The sequence below is a fragment of the Manis pentadactyla genome, chromosome 1, assembly GCF_030020395.1.
Source record: "Manis pentadactyla isolate mManPen7 chromosome 1, mManPen7.hap1, whole genome shotgun sequence".
In the NCBI taxonomy this organism is placed as follows: domain Eukaryota; kingdom Metazoa; phylum Chordata; class Mammalia; order Pholidota; family Manidae; genus Manis; species Manis pentadactyla.
In genome coordinates, this window is record NC_080019.1 from 109,824,140 (window position 1) to 109,846,226 (window position 22,087).

General features: G+C 40.1%; 1 protein-coding gene across 1 annotated transcript in view; it reads left to right on the forward strand.

Moving 5' to 3' along the window:
• Positions 1–14,999: 14,999 nt before the first annotated feature.
• The window catches only part of PIK3CA (phosphatidylinositol-4,5-bisphosphate 3-kinase catalytic subunit alpha), an 82,589-nt gene continuing 75,501 nt past the window's right edge, over positions 15,000–22,087 (forward strand). The window contains exon 1 of the mRNA XM_036926708.2: positions 15,000–15,320. The gene's annotated coding sequence lies outside the window, so the exon portion shown is untranslated. The remainder of the gene's footprint in view (positions 15,321–22,087) is intronic.

Consider the following 22,087-nt stretch of genomic DNA (forward strand, 5'->3'; position numbering starts at 1 on the left):
GCAACTTATCAGTGAGGAGTCAGGATGTTCTGCATCTCCTATGGTATTTTGAATATTTAAACATGCCTCCAGTATTCCTGTGTCTTCCATTCCATTTTGTCTCACCCAAGAGATAAGTTTTTCTTATGATAAACTGCATATAGTGAACTTACATATTTTCCAATACTGGGTATTGTATCCTTTTAGTAACAGAAATACATGTTCAGACTTGATCAAATTAGGGTTTTAAATTGTGGGAAGAGAAGGATTATGTCTGAAACTCTTCTGCTACCTTTTAGCAGATGCACCTGAGAGAAGAACAGCAACCAAATAACCTTCCTTATTTCTCCAACAACTCTCTCTCAATTTCTCTCCCTGTTCAGCAATTGTTTTTCTCATCACAGTTGCATCCCCCTCAAATATGAAAATAAATAAAGTTCAACAAAGTGAATAGCCAGAAAAATCACTGCATTGTAGGGATGAAAGGGACAATAAAAAAGGGAAAAAATCAAAACTTAATGCTTGGATTTATGAAAGAAGAAAGTGAAGCCCAGAGTGGCCTATGTGTCTTACAACCAAATACAACAGGAGCCAGGATTAGAATTCAGGTCTCCTGGCATTAGGTTAGAGTCTCTATATAGGAATTCATGGGGCTAATGGTACAACTGGATAGAGAATTGGGAAAAAGAAGGGAGATGAAATATTGTAATGAAGCATTCTGATTCTAATTTGGTACCTCTCAGAGGAAACTCTGAGGGGCCCTAAGCCTGGAAGGGCAGGAAGTCCTTCTTCCGGAATCTCTTCCATGACAGCAAGTGCTGGATTCAAAAACAACTGAATTTTACATTTGCCCTGTAATCCAGTGATGATGTCATGGCAGACTTATCCAGCCAACATTTCCTTCAGTGCTACAAGTTTTCTAAAAAGTGAAATAAATCGAAATATTTTCCTTTGCACAGAATGCAGAAAGAAATGGGAAGGGGTGGAGGGAGAAAGAGAGAATGATATTTACTATTTCACACAGTTTCTGTCAAGAATCCAAAAGCAACTTAAAAAGATGGTTCTGGCTCAGGGTCTCTCATGAGACTGTAGTCTAACTGTTAGCTGGGGCTGAAGTTTTCTGAATTCTTGACAGGGGCTTCAGGATCCTCTTTAAGATGGTTCATTGCATAGTTACTGACAGTTTCTCACAACCTAGAACTTTCTGTAACACCATTGTGTGTTCTCACAACATAGCAACTAGCATTGTTTGGAGCAAGTAATCCAGAGAAAGAGCATTAAGAAAGCCACAGTGTCCTTCATCCAAATCCACACACAATCACTTACACGTTTTTTCCCTATTCATTAGAAGCAAGTCATTTAAGTCCAGCCCATACTCACAGGGAGGATTATTATGTCCCACTTTTTGATAGGAGTATCAAAGAATTTGTGAACATACTTTCAACCATCACACAAGAGAGAAGACAGCTCTAGGAAATTATACATATGATCAAAGCATGACCATCAAAATAAAAATTCAACAGAAGTGTTAAAAGATGAAGTTGAGAAAAGCTGACAAAAAGTCAGAGATGGTTACTATGAGAAAAATGATAAGAAAAATAGAACTTTAATCCAGAATATGAAATTCCCAATTAATTGGAATTTCAAGAGGAGAAAACAAAGAAAATAAAAGGTGGGGGAGAATAATTAAAGGAAAAATTTTCCCATAATCAAAGGACATAAATCCCCAATTTTGTAAAAGGTCTCCCCGACTGCCTAGCACAAAGTATGAAAAGTGACCCAAACCAAAATATGATAGCACTAGAAATAAAGAGGAGATCCTAAAAGCTTCTAGACTGGAGTTGTTGTTTTTTTTAATTTAGGTTTCAAAACACAACTGTGCCTCTGGTATTCAAATTCAACACATTTGCAGTGAGGAATTTTTAGTCCCCAGATATTTCTGAAGATTAGCCAAATTTGGAAACCATTGGTTTAAAGAGTTCTGAGAGAGTGAGATAAACATCTTCATATCTATATATTACCTTTCTCTAAAATTGTCAGGCATATTTTTCTAATATTCTGCTATAAATAAGTCCACCATTGCTCATGGGTAGCAAAATTATCCTAAATTCATAGAATCGTGGTGGAGGGAAGAGAAAAGAATTTCTAAAGGACACCTTAAATAAAATTTTAGCTCCATGTAGCATTCTTCTTAGATTTATACACAAGGAATGGTAACCTGTTCTCTAACAGCCCTAAAGAAAGAATAAGAGGAAATGACTTAAACTACAGCAAAATAGCCTTAGGGTAAGGAAGTTTCCTGACATTGAGGTTTGTTAAACACTAATATGGGTTTCTATGAATGTTATGAAATATTCACCTTGGAGAGTTTTTTCAAAATGTTTCCCATCTGTCTGAGTTTATATAAGTCTGAAGTAAAGAAAATGGATGGATAAGAAGGCTGAATACATTTATTTATTCTTTAAGTTCTTGAGCTACTGCCTAAGGGTCTGGCACTGTGCTACGAGTTGCACATTTTAAGAAAGCATTTTTCAAATTAATTTGATCATGGAATCTTCTAAAATGAAAGTGTGTGAATAGATCTCCATCAGGAAGAACCTCTAACATTTAATGCTTATTTGTATAAACAGAAAATACAAAAAAAGTTCTTACAGACTAATTGCAAGAAAATAAAAAATGGTATTTATTAACAAAATTTATCAAGCTTAGTAAGACAGCTTTCATCTCATATTTTTGTTTTAAAATATGATACATTTACAAATTACATTTATACACATTTATATGAAAGAATCAACTACTTTTTCAGAACTTGCAGTAATTTATCAAGGTGATCAGATAGAAGATAAATATAATCTCATATATAACAGATAAATACAAATTTTTAATAAGTTGGAAATTGTAATAGGGGAGTTGGAGTAGTAGTCTATTCTCTAGAGCAGTAAAAAAGAAGGAATATCTATCAATAAGATTACAAGACACATACAATTTTACATTTTGTGAAGCTCTATATGAAGGAGTTGGCACTAATTTACTGAAATATATCAAAGAAAACTTGAACATGTGGAGAATTTCCAGAGTAGATGAGTTAGTGTTGTAAAAATATCAGTTCCTCTCAAGTTAACTTATAGATTTAATGCAATTCTAAATGATTCCCATGTGTAGGTATAAGTGAGTTAATATAATATGGAAAACTGATATAAGTTCATCAAGAAGAATACATTAAAATAGAAACAGATGCCATGTTGACATTGGAGTTTAGTTCCTGTTTCTACAAAGTCCCACCTAAAAATGACATTAGATGTATGCTCAAAAAAGATAGATAAACTCACAAGGAAGAGGAGGACAACAGGGGATACCAGCTGGCAAATTATGTCAACAAATTTTTAGAAGATGGAAAACAGATAAAGAGATGATAACAGAAAAGAAGAAGATGCTGTAAGTTAAGTTACCTACCAACAAGAAGCATACTGATTCACCTCACTGAATCCCTGAAAGGCTTGAAATGTGGATCGATCAGATGTCCCAGTTGTGGGGATAAGAGGCGAGGATGAAAACTGAGAAACTGGTCAAAAGTCTAGGTTGTCTCCTCAATCCAGCACAGCCAAACCATTATCCTCTCTGAAGAATCTGAAACAAGATACGAGTATCATACAGCAGAGTTACATCAGAGAGTAGAAGAGGAGTACATTGTAAAAAACTGCATCCTGAATACTAAGAAGTCAGGATCCTTCCTTCATCTTAGGAATACCAGGGATCAGACACATGTCTCACAAGCAGAAGACCAGAGGGTCCTCTTTCAAAGAAATTGGATGGCCCTGGGGCAATTACTAATCTAACATTAATGTCTAGGGATGTCAGCTGAATCCTCCTATAGTGAAGTCTACCACTCAGCTTTGTTACAACCTCATTCTAAAATATAAATGGATAGCCTGGGTCACAAACACTTGAGGAAATTCTAACATATAGTACTGAGACAAAAACAAACAAACAAAACACATATGGAGATGTTGAAGAGAAGGAACCCCAACTCAGATTCTTGGGAAAACATCCAGACATTTTCTTATGTTCCTTGATGGGAAAAAAGGCATTGCAAATATAATATACGACATGTGATATAAGAACAGGATGTTGTATTTTTTTAAGTAACAATGAGAGAACAAGAAATAGCTGAAGAAAACTTAAAACAGAATCATAAAAATAAAAAATTAAATAGATGGATCAGGTTGATAAATTCTAGACCATACAGCAAATAAGATTAAAGATTATAGTGTAGATGATATTAACAAAAACAAAAAGAAGAATACTACAGGAGATTTAATATCTGAGTAGTAAGAATTCCAAAAAAAGAGAAAATGGAAGGATGAAAATAATCACATACATTTTCCAAAGTAAAAGAATTTCCAGATTAAGAAAATCTACTGAGTACCCAGGAGTATGAATTTTTAAAAAATGACAACAGTATCATTAAATTCTGGTATCAAAATCAAGAAATTATGGTAAACTTAGAATAAAGAGTCTGGAAGCTTCCAGAGAGAAAAACAGCTCTCTTAAAAAGAAATGAATAATTAATTTAGATCATTTTTAAATGGTGACAAGTCAGGTAAGAGTCATCAAAGAATACTAAAACTAGTAGCTGAAAGTAATTTAAGAATAACTTTAGAATAGTTATATAGTCAAGAATTTTCCCATATATTATTTATTAATTATAAAAGGAAAAAGAGTAACTTAGACTGGAAAAATTTGGCAGATACCATTTTAACCAACTATTCATAGTTAATATCACAAAAAGGGTGAAAATTGACATCACATGCCTCCTGATGGGATATATTGGAAACTAAACATCAATATTTACATAGCATTACTGCTAAAATGTATAAACTCAGACAATCCCAAACTGAGGGACACTCTCTAATTGGCTTGTTGCCTTAAAAAATGTCATTGTCACAATGGACAAAGAAAGTCTGAGAAACTGTTCATTATTAAAGAAACATAAAAGCTTGGAAACTAAATGCAATGCATGACCCTGGATTGGATCCAGGATCATTTTTTTAAATGTTACAAAGGACATTATTATAATAATTAGTGAAATGTTAATAAGGTTTACAAATAAGTACTGTAAAAATGTTAAATTTTCAGATTTTCCTAATCACACTGTTGTTATTTAAGTGAATGTCTTTGTTCTTATGAAATACACACTTCATTATTTAAAGGTAAAGAGATGTGTTCTATGAAATTTACTCACAATGGCTCAAAAAAATGGGGATTAGAATGGTATCTAATTTCTTAATACCAACATAGGAAGCTAGAAGCCAACAGATCGTTGCCTCTAAAATTCATAGGGAAAATTACTTTACTCCTAGAATTCTATACCCAGCTATGCTATCAGTGTTCTATTGCTGCATAGCAAATTGCCATAATGTCAGTCACCTATTCTTTATCTCGTAGTTTCTGTGGGTTAGAAGTGTGGGCTTCTTGCTCAGGGTCTTGCAGGCTGCAATCAATGTGTCTGCTGAAGGTGTGCTCTCATCTGGAACTCAAAGTCCTCTTCCAGTTTCATTTGACTTGTTGGAAGAATTCAGTTCCTGACTGAAGTCCTTGTTTTCTTGCTAGCTGTCAGCCTAGGACTACTCTCAGCTTCTAATGGCTTCTTCTCAGGTCCTTGCCATATGGCTTACTCTTCTCACAATATAGAAGTTTGTTTCATCTTCAAGACTAGTAGGAGAACATCTGATTCTTTTCCTTCTTTTGAAGAACTTGCCACTAAACTCAACTATATCAAAAATTACATTAAATGTAAATCATTTAAACACAATTAAAAGATTGTCAGATTGTAATTTTAAAAAAGCTATTTATGTGTTGTCTGCAAGTAACCCATTTTAAATATAACAATATAGATTAATAAAAGATAGGAAAATATGTACTATGCAAACACTGATCAAAAGCTGGAGTGACCATATTAGTATCAGATAAAATAGATTTTAAAACAAGGATATTACATGGGACAAAGAGAGATAGTACATACAGACATGCCTTGTTTTATTGCACTTCATTTTAATGTGCTTTGCAGACTGTGTTTTTTACAAATTGAAGGTTTGTGGCAACCATGCATTGAGCAAGACTATTGGCACCATGTTTCCAACAGCATTTGCTCACCTTGTTTGTCTGTCACATTTTTGTGATTCTTGCAATATTGCTAATTTATTATTATTATTATTATTATTATTATTATATTTGTTATGGCTAACTGTGATCAGTGATCATGACTCAACAAGCTTAGTCATGATCGTTAGTAATGTTTTTAGCAATAAAGTATTTTAAATTAAGGTATGTACTTCTTTTTAGATATAATGCTATTGCATACTTAATAAACCTCAGTATAGAATAAACAAAACATATGAACTAGGAAACCAAAAAATTCATTTGACTCATATCAATATTCATTTTATTGAGGTGGTCTAGAACCTCACCTGCAATATCTCAGAGGTATGCCTATAATAACAAAAAGAGTTAATTCACCAAAACACACAATCTAAATGTGTGTGCATCTAACAGAGCTGCAAAACATGTAAAACAAAAATACATAGAAGTAAAAGGAGAAATAGACATATCCACAATTGTAATTGGAGACATCAACGCTCCTCTCCCAGAAACTGATAGAGCTAGTGGAGAAAACCATCAGTAAGGATAGAGAAGACCTAATGACATTATCAACCAAGTTGATATAATTGACACTTACAGAACATTGCACCAAACAAAGCACACAAAACATCATCTTAAGTGCACATTGGAATACTGATTATATGATTTTTGTTGTGATAATCTGCCTTTAGGAAATCATGTGTCAGTGTAGAAAATGCCATACCTGATTATTTGAATGCATGGTTATTCACTACTGCAGAAGTAGCATTTACTGCCCAGTTCATTACTACCCTCCTCCTCCTCCCTGTTCTCCTTTCCTTCCCTCCTGCTCCCCCTCCCCCTACTCCTCCCCTGTCTTTTGCAGAGACATTCACCAAGATACTCCAGGGCAAAACAAACATTAACAAATTGAAAGGAAGTGAAATCTTTAAGGTCTGTTTTCTGACCATCACCAAATTAAAAAGAGCTATATAGTAGCTCACTTTATTACATGGTATGTTTGACTTGGCAATTATATATATGCACAGTACATCACTACATAATCAAGTTGACTCTTGTTTCCAAATGATTTCAAAGCTTAGTGGTGACTTAAGTACTATTAGGGAATATATACTCAAATACACATTTGAGTATAGGTTATCTCTATTTTCAATGGAGATAAATCCCACAGGTAACGACTGTTATAATAGTTCCAATATGTTAGAATTGAATGATAGAAGTTTCATCTTAGACATTTCAGCTCCTGAGTTTAGAAAATTTATTATTTAATTCTTTAATTGTGAAGTATTCCATTTTTTGTTTGGTTTACAGACTAAGAATTGCTATTTCAACTTTTCGTTTAGGACATTTTTCCTATAGCCACAGGACCTTGAGCAATGCATTTTGTCACATAGATGTCTAAAGTTACACTGAACAGCGAATAATAGTGTAAACACTTTTGGATACAAGATAAAACACATGAAAGATCAATGGTCACCAAATAAACCAAATGCATCAGTTGCGAACTGGGCAGTAAACACTACTCTTGCACTAGTGAATAACCGTGCATTCAAATAATCAGGTATGGCACTTTCTACACTGACACATGATATCCTAAAGGCAGATTATCACAACAAAAATCATATAATTAATATTTTCTTACTAAAAACTAAACATTAGAAGGAAAAAATACCTAACAAGGACTATTAATTAATATTTTATTGTAACTCCAGGGAGAGGAAATTCCAGACCAAAATACCTCTAAAATCAAAATCAGTCAAAGGGGGAAATAAAGTTTAAAACCCGTTTATTGCTTACAAACTGTGGTCCAGAGCCATTTTTCTCTCCTACTCTGGCAGAAGCAAGCAAGACTTCCCCCTAACCTCTCAGGTTCAGATAAGCCCTTGGTTGGCCAGGTAATTACCCATTGATATGGAGATGAACTACGGCTCTCCACCCCTTAGGAATGCCTGTTACTATGCAGATACACTAAAGCCAGGAGAGATATTCTGGAAATATTACAATTTTACCCACAGGCCACCCCTCCAGAAATCTTGCCTTATAATCTACTCATTCCCCCTCCCCAGCAATGGTCCCTGGGTGAGAAAACTGGAGTATTGTGACAGACTAATGACATGCAATAGAAATAGCAATAAAGTCATGATAATCCTCAAGCTGGAGGATTCAGCTAGGTTCAAAGTCTTCAGTAGATTAAGTCCAAAGCTTGTCCATTCCAGCAGGCTGAAGAGATAGAGGGTTCAGAGCAATCATCACATGACAGCTGCAGCCAGGGGGCAATGGACTGTAGAAGAAAGTAACCTTAAGAGTGATAAGATACATGTTTTAATGACAGCAGCATAGGCAAATCTTGTCTATCAGGTAGGATACATGCCAGAGAGTGGTCCTGTGATAGAACAGTGACAGGAATGTGATCTCATCCAGGTCTAGTATACCAGACTTCCATCCCTCTCCCTGTGGGAGTAACAGATGGGTCAATATATAGGTCTATGGGAGATACATGTACTGGCCATAAAGATAAAACAAAACTTCCCTGTAAGATGCCCTTACCTTCTAGACATTTTGGGTACACTAATGTGATCTTTGGAGGTCACTCTGCTATTACTCCAGGAATACACATGAGGCCAACCCCAGGCCTTTTTCCCAGTGTGCCAGAAGTGTGAGCCATGGCTTGTCCCTGTGTTGAAATGTCCAGAGCCACATCCATTCAACAGTGTTTCCAGGGTTTAATGCAGTAGGGGCTGGCAGCAGGATGTTGCTCTGCTGGCCGTCTCCTGGCTTCAATAAGTTTTCTTTGGTTTGCACATACAGTTGTATAAGAGAGGCAGCAAGGTGTGTTAGCATATCCACAGAGCTCAAAGCTCCTTTAAGCGCTTATCACTCAAACACCTTAGCACTGTCCATAAGTGAACTGACCAGCCCCATAGACTATTGGTGTCCATCTTCAGGCCTGATTTCAACAAACCATTGTACCTCTCTATCATGCCTGCCCTGGTATGGTTATATGGTACATGAAATTTCCACTTTATTCCTAATTGCTGCACCCATCCTTCTAACACATGTCCAGTAAAGCAGGAGCCTTGATCGCTTTCAATCACCTGTGGCCAGCCATAGGCTGCAAAGAGATGCTCTAGGCCCCTCTTGGTAGTTTGTTTATCTGCACGACATGCAGGAAAAGCAACCAATAGTCAAGCAGCCATGTCCACACAAGTCATGGCATACTGATGATATCCTTCTGATATGGGCAGAGGCCTAATATAGTCTATTTGCCACCTGACAAGGGGTATCGGCCCCTTACTATCATCCCATGTTACTGTGGGACTCTGTGTCAGTCCCTCTTAAAGCACACAAGGCACTCCTTCTGGGCTTGGCTGACTTCTTCAAAGGTCAATAGCAAGCTCCACTGATGGGCTACAGCCCATGTTGTCTTTTGCCCCATGTACAACATATGCCGATGTAGCCATTGGGCCACATCAGAGGCAGGCTTTCCTTCTAGCCAGTGCACCTGGGCCAATGTATCTGCTTCATCATTCCCTGGGGATGCCAAAGGCAAATGGCCAGTCACATGATATACAGGAACAGTCTTAGTCTGACCAGAGGCCCATAGGTCTTGCCACAACTCTTGCCCCCAAAGGGGCTGAGACCAACCATCCAGTTGGCATGGTACCATGTCAGTAGCCACAGGGTCAAGCCCCGATAGATGGCCCAGCTGTCAGTGCAGACAACTATAGGGGAGGGCTCCTGGGTGATCACGAGCCATACTGCCCACAACTCAGCCCATTGGCTGCTCTTCCCCTCTCCATTCTCCATCCATATTGTTTCAGTCTTAGGATGGAAAGCCGCAGCCCTCCACCTCAGGGGCTGCCCATGACTGGAGCTGTCTGTATATCAAGTATCTTCAGGTATAGGGGCTTTTCCCTCCTGATAAGGACTCTTGGCTACCAATGGTTCAAAAGCTAGTTCTTCCTGCTTTCCACTGATATAGGCCACTGTCCCCAATAAGCATTGGAGTTCTTCACTTATGGGGCTAGTAGAGAGGGTGCTGTGCTGCTGTAAAAATGCACTTATTTGGCCAGCATAGGTGTCTGTGCCACGCCACTCCATGGCCTTTGAGTGTAGTCTCACACCCACCCTGAGATGGGATAGGTCATTATTACCTTGGTCAGAGCTGTTCTGGCAATGGGCTCCATAGCCAACGAGGCATGGTACACAGCAGCCAGTTGCTTCTCTGTCAAGGTGTACCGGATCTCTGCTCCTTTCCTTAGTGGTGACCAGAATCCAATAGGTTGGCATGTCCATTCAAGCCGCTGCCGAAGATCCCATCCATAACCATCTTCAACTACATGAACATCTAGCTCACAGGGCCTTGATGAATCCATTATTCTCAAGGCCTGCACGGCTATGACTGCCTGCTTGGCAGCAGTAAAAACAGCTGCATATGTCTCATCCCAGTCCCACCTGATTCCCTTTCATACCAACCAGTATAAGGGCTTCAGAATTTGTGCCAATCGCAGGGTAAACACTCTCCAGTAGCCCCAAAGACCCAAAAACTCCTGTAATACTGCCACAGTGGTAGGGGTGGAGACAGCTGGACCTTGTCTATGACTGCTTCAGAAATAACTTTAGTTTTACCTGACCAGACAACCCCCGAAGAATTTTACATACAAACCAGGTCCCTGAACCTTGGTGCTGTTCACAGCCCATCCTTTTTCCTGTAGATGTTGTAACAGTCTAGGAACTTCCCCTTCTAAATCTGAAAGAGAATCAGATATGAGCATAATATCATCAATGTAGTGATACAACTGCACCATTTGCAGTTTCTTCCATGTGGCCAAGTCCTGGGCTACAAGTCCATGACAGATGGTGGGACTGTGGAGGTAATTAGAAGGACTATGAGTGGGTTTTATGATGTCCACCTTCTCCAACTCCTGTACAGTTTCTCTAATTTCCTTGTGCCCCCCAGGCAAATTACACTGCTTAGTATTTGTCACTCACCAAGGTACAGGCAGAGCTATAGGTAGGTGCTTAGCATGTTCCCTCAGAACTGCCTTCACTACACATACCCTCAGTCTGAACTCACCTGCAGTGGTCTGTAACCACAGGCCCTGCAGGATATCTACCCCCAAAATATATTCAGGGATGGGAGAACTGTACAAGGGTATACTCCTTTGGGGGTAAACACCCTGTTCCCAGTGGGATTTGGACTTTCATCACTCTAATTGCCTTACCACCATAGCCATCTATCACAGCAGGGGTCCCAGGAAAATGCTCAGGGTTGCCATAAATCAGAGAACACTCAGCTCTTGTGTCCATCAGCACCTGGACACATTGTACATTCACAGGGGACCAATGAATTGCTAATTCTACATGTGGCCTCCGGTTCCCACTATGTCCCCCAAGGTGGGAACCTTGACCCCGCCTCAGTCAAACTGCGATGTCCAATCATCCTCCTGTGAAGGTGAGGGCTCAGGTGAATTCTGGGTACTGTCCCCCTGGAAGTTTTGCAGGGACACAGGTCGGGTATGAGGCCTTGACTCCAGTTTCTGTGTCCTGGACCTCAGCAGCTGGAACTGCTGCTCTGGCTTTAATTGGTGCCACAGTTCTAACAAGATTCTATTGGACTGCCAATCAAATTTTTCTTTCACTACCCTGGCCTTCATCAAATCAACCCACATCTGAGTCCTCAAGACCTTCACGGGGCCCTTTGCACCTCTCCTTTCAGTCGTAGCCCGTACTTCCTTCCGTGCTCTTATTGTTTCAACCTCCCCCAGATCTGCTAAAGTAGGAGTAGTCTCACTTATGGGTTGCCCTATGCTAGGGGCAAGAGTAGTCACTAGGGACCCAAAGATGTGGGAGCTTATGGAGCACCAGATTTATCATTCCTACAGTGAACACCTCCTCATCAGGGCCCTGGGGATCCATATTATAGATGATATTTTTTTACCCAATTTCTGTAGTACCTGTTTGAGCTATGCACACGTTTTCCAACTACTGGATAAATACGGTAAATCACCCTGATTAGGCCTAACTACCCTGGTGGCAGCTTTCAGTCATTCCAAGAGTATCTGATTCCCTGAGGCATGATGGGAATTTTGCAACCACTGCCTGAGGGAAGGGTGAGTCGTCAGGGAAGCCAGTCTACTCATTTCAGGACCTGACGTAACAATGTTTTCCACCCCAATATCCCAGAGACGTAAAAGCCATGTAGGCAGAGATTCCGATGTCTTCTGCCTACACTGGAAGCTCATGTCCAGCAGTTCATACTGGGTGTAGGGATGGAGGGTGGAGTGCTCCACAACCTGGGGAGGGGGTGGCTCCTCCCCCTGAGGAGCTTGCAGTTGTTTCGTTTTTATTTCCTTAATTAAAGCTGGATGGGCCTATAAAACAGGAGAGGATGGTACCTTGGCCTCCGTAGCAGATCAGCCCCCTGGCCCCGCCTCCTCCTCTTCTGCTCCACCCTCTCCCCGCTCCTCCTCCATCTCTGGGGCTGAAGGCACCACTCTTTCCTCCCCCTCCCCCACGGCGTCCTGCAACGTGGCTTTTCCTGCCACCTCCCCGCCTCGCAGCTGCTTAGGAATCTTCCAGGAGCATGACTGCCTTTTCAGCAACTGTCTCTCTTCCTTAACGGCATCCCATAGGTTATTGCCCAGCTCCTCGAAGTGTGTCTCTATCCTGCCTAAGTCCCTCTCTCTCCTCACTAACCCTATCAACAATCCTCTCTTTCTACTGTACACCATTTTCCACTATCTTGATGAAAAGAGACCCTACAATGCCAACCACTACACAGCCACCTAGGGTCTCCAAGCAGACTTACAACTCACAGAGGACTAATTAATTCTGTAGTTTCCGGTGTTTCCACCCTTCCTCAATTCTGGGGAAGGCACCACCCCTCTAGGAGGTACTTTACCCTAGATCAATTCCCCACTAGGGGCTCCCAAATTGGAAGCCCCACAGCTGGGGGGATAATAACAGGTGAAGCTGCACCCTCTGCTGCTGCATCCACTGGGGCCTCCCCACCATCCTCAGGGGGAGTTCTAGGCATCTCCCCACCATCTCTAGGAGCAGCCCTCCCAAAGGTCACACCCTTTATGAAAGACTTCTGGTTCAGAGATCCTGCTGACTACCGCCAGATGTAACTCTGGGTAGAGGAAATTCGAGGACAAAATACCTCTAAAACCAAAATCAATCAAAGGGAGAAATGAAGTTTAAAACCCATTTATTGCTTACAAACTGTGGTCTGGGACTGTTTCTCTCTCCTGCTATGGCAGAGGCAAGCAAGACCTCCCCCTAACCTCTCAGGTTCAGATAAGCCCTTGGTCATGCGGGTAACGACCCATCGATATGGAGATGAACTATGGTTCTCCACCCCTTAGGAACACCTGTTGATATGCAGATGCACTAAAGCCAGGGGAGATATTCTGGAAATATTACAATTTTACCCACACTTATGAAATTGTGCCTGGAAACACAATTTGGGAAATGCTGCCTTAAGGTTTACTTTGACTAGTAATTCAATATTATTTGTTTTTTTAAATTCCCTGCTCTGAAGTAACATAGTGTTCTTAAACTGCTGAAAAACACTGGTTCAATAAAAATATTGAGAAACATAGATCCCACTCCCCCGAATATGAAATGAAAACCTGAGCTTACAAAAGAAAACACAGGAAATGCAGTCAAATTAAACTGTGACTACATAAAGGAATGGATCTCATTTACCGTTGGTTATGCATGTGTGGTAATCAAGCAGAAACCGGGTATTGGTCAAATTTTTGCTCTGGATGATGAAAGCCGGACTGTAACATCTCTAGTGGGTCACTTCCAAGTCCTCTCTTTACTCCTTCAAAATTCAGGGAAGAGCCAACATTTGAGGACTTGTATTGCAGACTTCTAATTCTGTTTCTTAAGCATTTTCAATACAATGAAAAACCACTAGGGGGAGAAACACGCAGAAAACTTGACCTTTATCAGTGTTGATCTCAAAAGGCAACAGATTCCATTACTCTCCAAAAAAAAAAAAAAAAGAGGTTTTTATGCTACACAACACCAAGGCACTACCTTGAGTCTAATCTATGGCCAAGATGGCTCTTCTGAAGTCCCTGTGGGCATTACCCCCAAAAGCACATCTTCTAAGTAGTCAAAATTGAATCTTACAAGCTGATTCAAATCTGAATAAAAGGACAGTGCAAAACATCTCCCCGGAGTGAGTCAAAGGATTGCAAAAGGCTGTGGCAGTGCATTCCTCTTTCGGGATGGCTCCAGCTTAACCTTATGTTGGCAGCAGGATGCACAGCATCGCTTTGTAAAAGCCCTTTTTTCTGTATTCACAACCACTTTTGGTTAGCCACTGACAGCAGCGATTAGCCACCCAGCCCCCTTCTCTTCGCCCCAAACAAGAGGAAATCTCGTTTCCTTTATGAGCGTAAATGTGAATGAACTCACTTGCTCCCAATATTGCTTTCTTTTTCTCTATTTCTAACCTAGCCCGCCTGCTGCTCATAGAAACAGACATATGACACATATGCCATCCTAGGATAACACAACATCCTCAAGACTGTAAAAGACAGAGCATTAAACACACGCCCCAGAACAGCACAGCACTGCCACCCGAACTTCGGGCGGAACAGCAAGACGCAAGCGCACTTATATACTGTTACCCGATTTGCCCATTTCCCCCGCCTGGTCCCTGCTATTTCACTTCCTGTTCTTTGCACATCTGCTTCCGGGGCGTTGTAGGCTCAGCCCCTCCTCAGCTCTTACCTTCCTCTGCTCCGGGAGGGGGATAGTCGAGGGGGTGGAGAAGAGTTCGTTGTTTGTTTACACGATGTGAGCGGAAAAAGAGACCAATAAAGTTTATTCTGGAAACAAAAGGAAAAAAAAACAGGGGTGACAGAGAAAGGAGACGGGGCGGGGGCGTGTGGCGGGGGCTAGCAAGCAGAGGGAGCTGGAAGGAGAAAGCGACAGTTCCGGTGCCGCCGCTGCGGCCGCCGAGCTCTAGGCTTGCTGCTGCCACGGCCGCTGGGGCTGGGGCCGCCGGCGACGCACGGCTCGGGCCCCGCCCGGCAGCTCCGGAGCGGCGGGGGAGAGGGGCAGGGAGCCGGGGGCCGTGCCGCCCGCTCTCCTCTCCCTCGACGCCGCCGCCGCCGCCGCCGCCCGCGGGGCTGGGACCCGATGCGGCTCGAGCCGCGGACCCCGGAGGAGCCCCGAATGTGAGTAGAGTGCGGGCTGGCCGGAGCGAGTGCGGTCAGGTTGGGCGCCGGGCGGGGGCCGGGCACTAGGGCGCGCCCGCGGTGTTGGGCTGGGGACGTCCGCCGGTTGTCTCTCCGGCGTCGGCCCGCAGGAGTTCGCCTGCGACCGCCGCTCCCTCTCCCCCGCCTGCCGCCGGCCTCGCCCAGATGCAGAGGCGAGGGCTCGCAGCTCACTCTGTCTTCTCCCTCTGCCGCCACCTCGCTCCTCGTTTCCTTCCTCTCCCATTTTTGGGGATGGGGCGCCTGAAGACTGAGGAAGTGCGCCCAGGGCCACCGCCCCGGCCGCGGCAGGCGGTGCCCCGCGCCTTTGTCGCCCACCCGGCCCGCGGGGACCCGGCTGCAGCGAGCGCCGGGGCGTGAGGGGCCCGACGCGGAGCCGCGGGCTGTTCTTGAGGGGCTGTCACGCCTGAGGACTCCGGCCCCGGCAGCCCGGCGACCCTCGGTTTGCCTCACACAGGGTTTAAATCGCCCGGCTGGGGCTTGAAAGGAAAGCTGCTCCCCCCACCCAGCAGTTCTCCCACCCTTCCTCTAGAGGTTGTTGTTTTCCTTTTAACTGAGACAGTCAAACGTATTGGATCGTCATTCCTAGACCTGAGACAGTCGCTTGTGATTTGTGTTCCATTATGTGATGCTTGTTTCATAGGTCCTAAGTGATTCGGAAAGGTAGGGCAGTGCCCAGGATTGGGATGTGTAAACAGCCGACGTTCAGCCAGTGTGTTTTGACCGCAGCTTGAGGGGTTTATTTTAAGGATGCTAAAGAAATGGTGGTGGTGGCTAGTCACCAGACTTGAGTATCGAAGGCAGTTTTCTTAGATGTCAATAAATCAGGGAGCTGTTTGCATAGTTTTATGGAGGGTAAAGGGAGCGCAACAAGAGGGGCCTTTGTAGAAAACAGCCTGCATATTCTTTAATGAATTAGAGTTGTGATCTCGTTTTGGTGAAGCTTCCTCATTCCAGCGCCTTTGAGCTCATGCAGGACATGGGTTTGAGAGATGATGTTTTGAATCGTAGTTTGTGAGGCCTGGGAGGACCTCTAGAAAACTTGCTTAGGTAAACTCTTATCTCTAGTCAGGTTATTTCCACGGCCGCATTTGAACCACTGCTTGCAATATTGGTCGCATGTTTTCGTGCTTAAAAACTGGCATTTGCTTACATTGCACCAGACAAAATTTGTTTTTGTTCTGCATTGCCTGTTGTTAAGAAAAGGCCCGGAAAATACTTAAGATAACTCGTTGCTAATTTAATTTGTATAAATCAGAACACTTCGTCTTTATTAATGGGCTCTCGAAGTAGCTAGTGTTAAGAATTTGTTAGTATGTCTGTGTATTCAAGTTTTAAGATTTTTTAACTGAAGCATTGAATTCCGGTTGGCAGCATAGCTGTCTAAACACAACATGTTCTGGAAAAATTTTTAATTATGAGATTAACTGTTCTGCAATGTCATCAGCCAAAACTATCAGAAGAGGGCCCAGTGTGTGTGTGTGTGTGTGTGTGTGTGTGTGTGTGTGTGTGTGTGTGTGTGTGTGTGTGTGTGTTCGCACACGTGTTGATGTTTCAAGTTTTCTCGTGTTTTTGGATAAAATTAAGTGAAATTTTATCCATAACTTTTTCCCAAAGTTATGCGTTTCTTGTGCACTTTCATCATTGTAAAATAGTGCTTTCCGATTAAAATCACAAATAAGGTGATTGAAAGAAATGATGGCACATCATAATAGTAATAGCATCAGGGGAAGTAGCAAGAAAGCAAATGATTATTAACAATATTTTATCACAACTTCACAAAGCCTGAAAGGCATTCCTATGAGTTTTAGTTGGAGAGTTAAGAAAACCACATATAAATGCAGAGCAGTGCTTTTTATATATCTCGTTTTGAAAAAAAATTAATTAGACATAGCATTAAAATATGTCACTAACTACTGTACTTAAACTGAAAAACACTGCAATCAAGTATATATTTTCATGAGACTGGATACATGTAAAAGGGACACTGTAAAAGAGCAGTGGCTTTGCCTGGCTCCCTGAATGGAACAGTCCGCAGGCAGAGCTTCCTTCCTGTCAGGGTAAGATCCTCTCCATCCTAAATAAGTATTCTCTTTACAAAGACTAAATTTATAAATAAAATACTTTCAGTAAGGTAGATCATAGTAACCTTTTTCCAAAAACAGTTTACTTTGAGTGTAGATTTCCTTATTAGAGTCCTTTACTGAATAGTTTTAAACATTTGCAATTACTACTGAGAGCATTTGCTCTGTTGATCTGTTTATTTGAAAAGAGCTAACTTAATCCCATTTGATCTCTAGAGTAGCGTTAAAAGGATCAGTTCTCTCTTTTATTATTTCATTATCTTGAATTTCAAGGTAGGGGTGGTTCTTTAAATGAAATGTGTTTCTAAAGCATAAAAAATTTCATCTCTGGTAAAAATATTTATGATTTTTTAAGTTGTTCAACTTTAGCTGGTTTGTATTTTATTAGTACAGTTGTCAAGCCATTTTCTTAAGTATTATTTGTCTTGAGTTACACAGCAATCCTGTAGACAAAGCAGTATTACTATCTCTGAGAAATGACATTTTAATCTAAGGTCAGATGGGTGTCATGTGACAGACTCATTGATAAACCAACGTTTTCCAGGTGACAAACTCATTGATAAAAACCAACGTTTTCCAGCTCCTTTCACTATATTATGCTACCTCTAACCTGCTCCAGCCTGCTTGTAATGAAGAAACTAGGGCCCAGAGAAGTTTAGTTGCTTGAGATCACTTTTTGCCTTATTAATATATGTATTTTAAATTATAGTAATAATTTCACTATAGTATCAATACTAATTTTACTGTAATAATAATAGTAGTAATAAATATATATTTTAAACTCCCTAATAGCTTAAACAGTGGTTTTCAATCCTGGCTGTACATCAGAATCATCGAGTTAGCTTTTTAAAAATACCAGTAGCCAGGATCTCATTCCCAGAGATTCTGATTTAATTGGTCTGAGATGGAGGCCAGACATCTGTGTTTTGTTTGTTTTAAAGTTCCCTAGGTAATAATAAGATTGTAAAGCTCTTGCTTTCAAGGACCTGTATATTTTGGTCCTTGCTTTTCTTTCTAGGTTCATTTTTCCTCCATCCTCCTACAGCTCCCTTGGCCTTTCCCTGCTCTCAGTGCAAGGGCCATTTGCTTTTCCTGCATTTGTGCACTCCATACACCTTCCTTATCTACCTGACTCCTACTCATCTTTCATGTCACTCCTTTGAAAAGTCTCGTCTGGGTTAGGTGTCCCTGCTTCCTGTTCCCATAGCATCTTGTACTCCCACTGTCATAGCATTGACTCACTGCATTATAATTGCCTATTTATTTGTCTGTGTCCTCCACTCCTACATCTTACAGATGTAAGTTCCATGAGAAGGATAGGGATTCCTTCTATCTTATATACAGTTTTTTTCTTCTTGCCAAGCACAGTAGACAGTACATGATAAGCACTTATTAACCAAATATATAAATATATTAGTAACAACACATAATAATTTATAAACATCAATTAAGTTTTTATTCTTAACAAAAACATTTACTATTTTTGGTCACTAAAAAATGTGTATCTCTGAACTTGCCGCACAAATAAATTTCATTTGGAGACAGTTGAGAGGTTATAAATTATACATAAATTAACTTGAGAATGATGTTTAACCCCAAACACACACATCCCCCATACCCACACACAAGTGAAAATAAGGATTATTATTATGCACAGAACTGCATTGGAAATCTGAGACTTGATCAAATCCCAGTTTCACCACAAGCATTGAGTCCTTGGGCAAGTATCAGTCTCTTTGGGCCTCAGTTTCCTCATCTGTAACATGTAGGAATTGTGCTGGATACTCTGTGTGGTACTCAGTGATCCAGCTTTTAAAATCCTGTGAGTACTGAAAATATTAGCTTTGCAATCTGAAGCCCCTTGGTTCAAAACCTAGCTCTTTTAACACTTAACTGGCAGGATTACTTTGGACAAATTCCTAATGAGTATAAGGGAAGTAATTACTACTCAGTAGGGTTGTTGTTGAATTAAATGAGATAATATAGATCCAAGAGAATGTTTGTCCTGGATCAAATGCTTAATAAATGTTAATTTCCTTTCCTCTTAGAAGGTGTTAGATGTCATGAGTGGACTTCTCTGAGATAACAAAGACACAGTTTATGTAATAAAAACTAATTTCCACTTTGTTATGGGTGTGAGTAGGGACCAAAAACCACAGTGGCTTTTGGTTTCATTTCCTTAGAACACCATTCCACTTTCAAACACCCAGGTGTTATTCAGCCTGTTTGGGAAATAATTATGCCTAGAAGTTTGAACCATGACAGGATAGCGAGTGCCAGGCTCCACACATCCATGATACTATAGAAGAGGGAGGACTCTAAACTGATGACCTTACACCATCTCCAGAGATAAGAAAAATCAGACTTGACTATTTTGTAGGTAGGGAACAAATTAAAACTAAGGATGATCTACCAAGAAGACCCAGAGATTTTGATGAAATCTCTGTTCACAAAGGCTTAAAATTTAGGGACCATTATTTAGTAATTTCCAGGAGATATAAGAAATAGACACCTGGTTAGGACCAGTTCCAGAAGATAAGATTGTTCTGGAGATCAGATTAGCAGTTTCAGATATCGACAGACTGAAAGCTGTTGTTTTTCTCTATTTGGGAGCCATGTTTTTTAAATTTATATAGTTACCTTAACCTTTATTTGGTAATAGAGAATAACTTTACACACAATGTAGTAATAACTCTGGTGAAATTTCTTTATATCAATCTTATTTTTGTATGAATCAAATTGACTTGCTTGAGTTTTCCCTTAAGTTTATGTTAAAAGTGAATTTAATTAATCATTTTGGAAAAAATACTGTAATAAAAATTTTAAACTATGGGTAGGAGAAGCTGAGTGTTAGGCTGCAAAAAAGAATTAAGAGGCAACACACAGTGAAGTCTGAGGATTCAACTTGAAGGCTTGAGATTTCCGTCATTTGAAAGGAGTATTCAACATTAAATATACTGGTAATGTGTTGTAGCTGTTACTCTTACTCATATTTAGCCCTTTATTATGTGAATCAATTGATCCTGGTTAAGGAATTTTTAGGTGTTCTTCCTCTCCCCAGGAATACAGTTTGGTGAGTTTAAACTCAAAATGCACCAGTAGTTTTTAAGTTTGAAATAAAAGCAGTGGCTAAGAGCTTTTTCTTCAAGTTTAGTATTTCTTAAAAGTGAAATTTTGTGGTCTGGATTACAGAGCTCTGGTCTAAATGTCTGAGGGACTAAGTTACAATCCCAAACCTCTGCTTTGTATTTGTAAAGGGGAAGAGGAGGCAAATGATAATCACATCTTTGCTTATTTTTCTGCATTGATACAGTAGGAATTGTAATATGTTGCTTGCTAAGTAACTCATATAATTAGATTATTTAAATGATCCCAAGTTGCATGAAATTATTTAAGGAAACTATATACATACTAATCATTATTTTAAATTTATACCTAATATAAGAATAACGTTTCATATTTGGCTTAACAGTTAAATACTCATTTCTTCTGTATCATTTTAGTAGTTAACTTGATAATTTATATAAGTGGCACTCATTTATAAGAGATTAAGTTTAGTAACTTTTAGCACATAATTAATTGTAGTTGTTACAAAGAAGTCTTTGTGTCAAGGCCAGCATTGCCACTTGAAATAAATGCGGAATTAAAAAAATAATAAGAATTCTTATAGACCATGCTTATCTGGTACACTTCAGATTTCAAATATTTGTGTAGTGGAAGCCAAAGAAGTCAGTGTTATGATGTGAAAAAAGTTGCATTAGGACAGAACCATTCTACTATGATTATAACTTCTTGATAGACTCACTGGCAGTTAAGAAAAATTGGTGGAGAGATGCATCTTTAAAAGTACTCTAGAAATTTAAAAGAGTATTATGAAGATAATTTTGAGCATTTTTTTTAAAGGGAGGAGACCATGTTTGTGTTAATTCTTATATCCTCAGAATCTAGCATAGTGCCCAAATGTAGGTGGCCAGTAACCATTAATATTTTTGTGGTTGAATCATAACTGGGAATCAGATTACTTTTCTTATTTGTCAGTGAGTAGCTGTATACTTTAAACTATCTGAAAAGCAGGTAAATTGCTGTGACAGTCTTAGCTGATCATTTGCTGAGTAAAGATTTGAAGTATATAAGAAACACTTTCCTGTAAGTTATTGTCTAGTTGCACATTTCTGTTGATACTTGGAGACATTTTAAACAAAGACTGATAGGTTAAGGAGAGGCTGTGTGCTATGGCGAAAGGAGCATTAGATCAGAATCTGAAAACCCTGGTTCTATAATGAACTATTAACTAACTGGTTGTCTGGTGGTAGATCTTGACCTTTCAGGATTTGTGTCTTTACATGCAAAATTTCTAAGGTTCTTAACAATTCCAAAACTCTGAGATTCCTAGTATTTTAAAGTCTATTTCTGATTTGAGGAAAGAAATAAGCAAACCCTTCCCCTCCCTAGAGGAGGACAATTTATCTCAGTTTGTTATTTCCAGAAACTAAAATCTTTTTGTCTGCCTGGTTATAAATTTGCACATATTTGAAGGTGCTTGTGTAAATTCTGTGGCAGAGACAAACTGCCATCAGGAAAGGATGGACTGGAAAGATTTTTTCTTTCTTTGAAACCATAGTGACTTTGGAAAATCTAACTTAC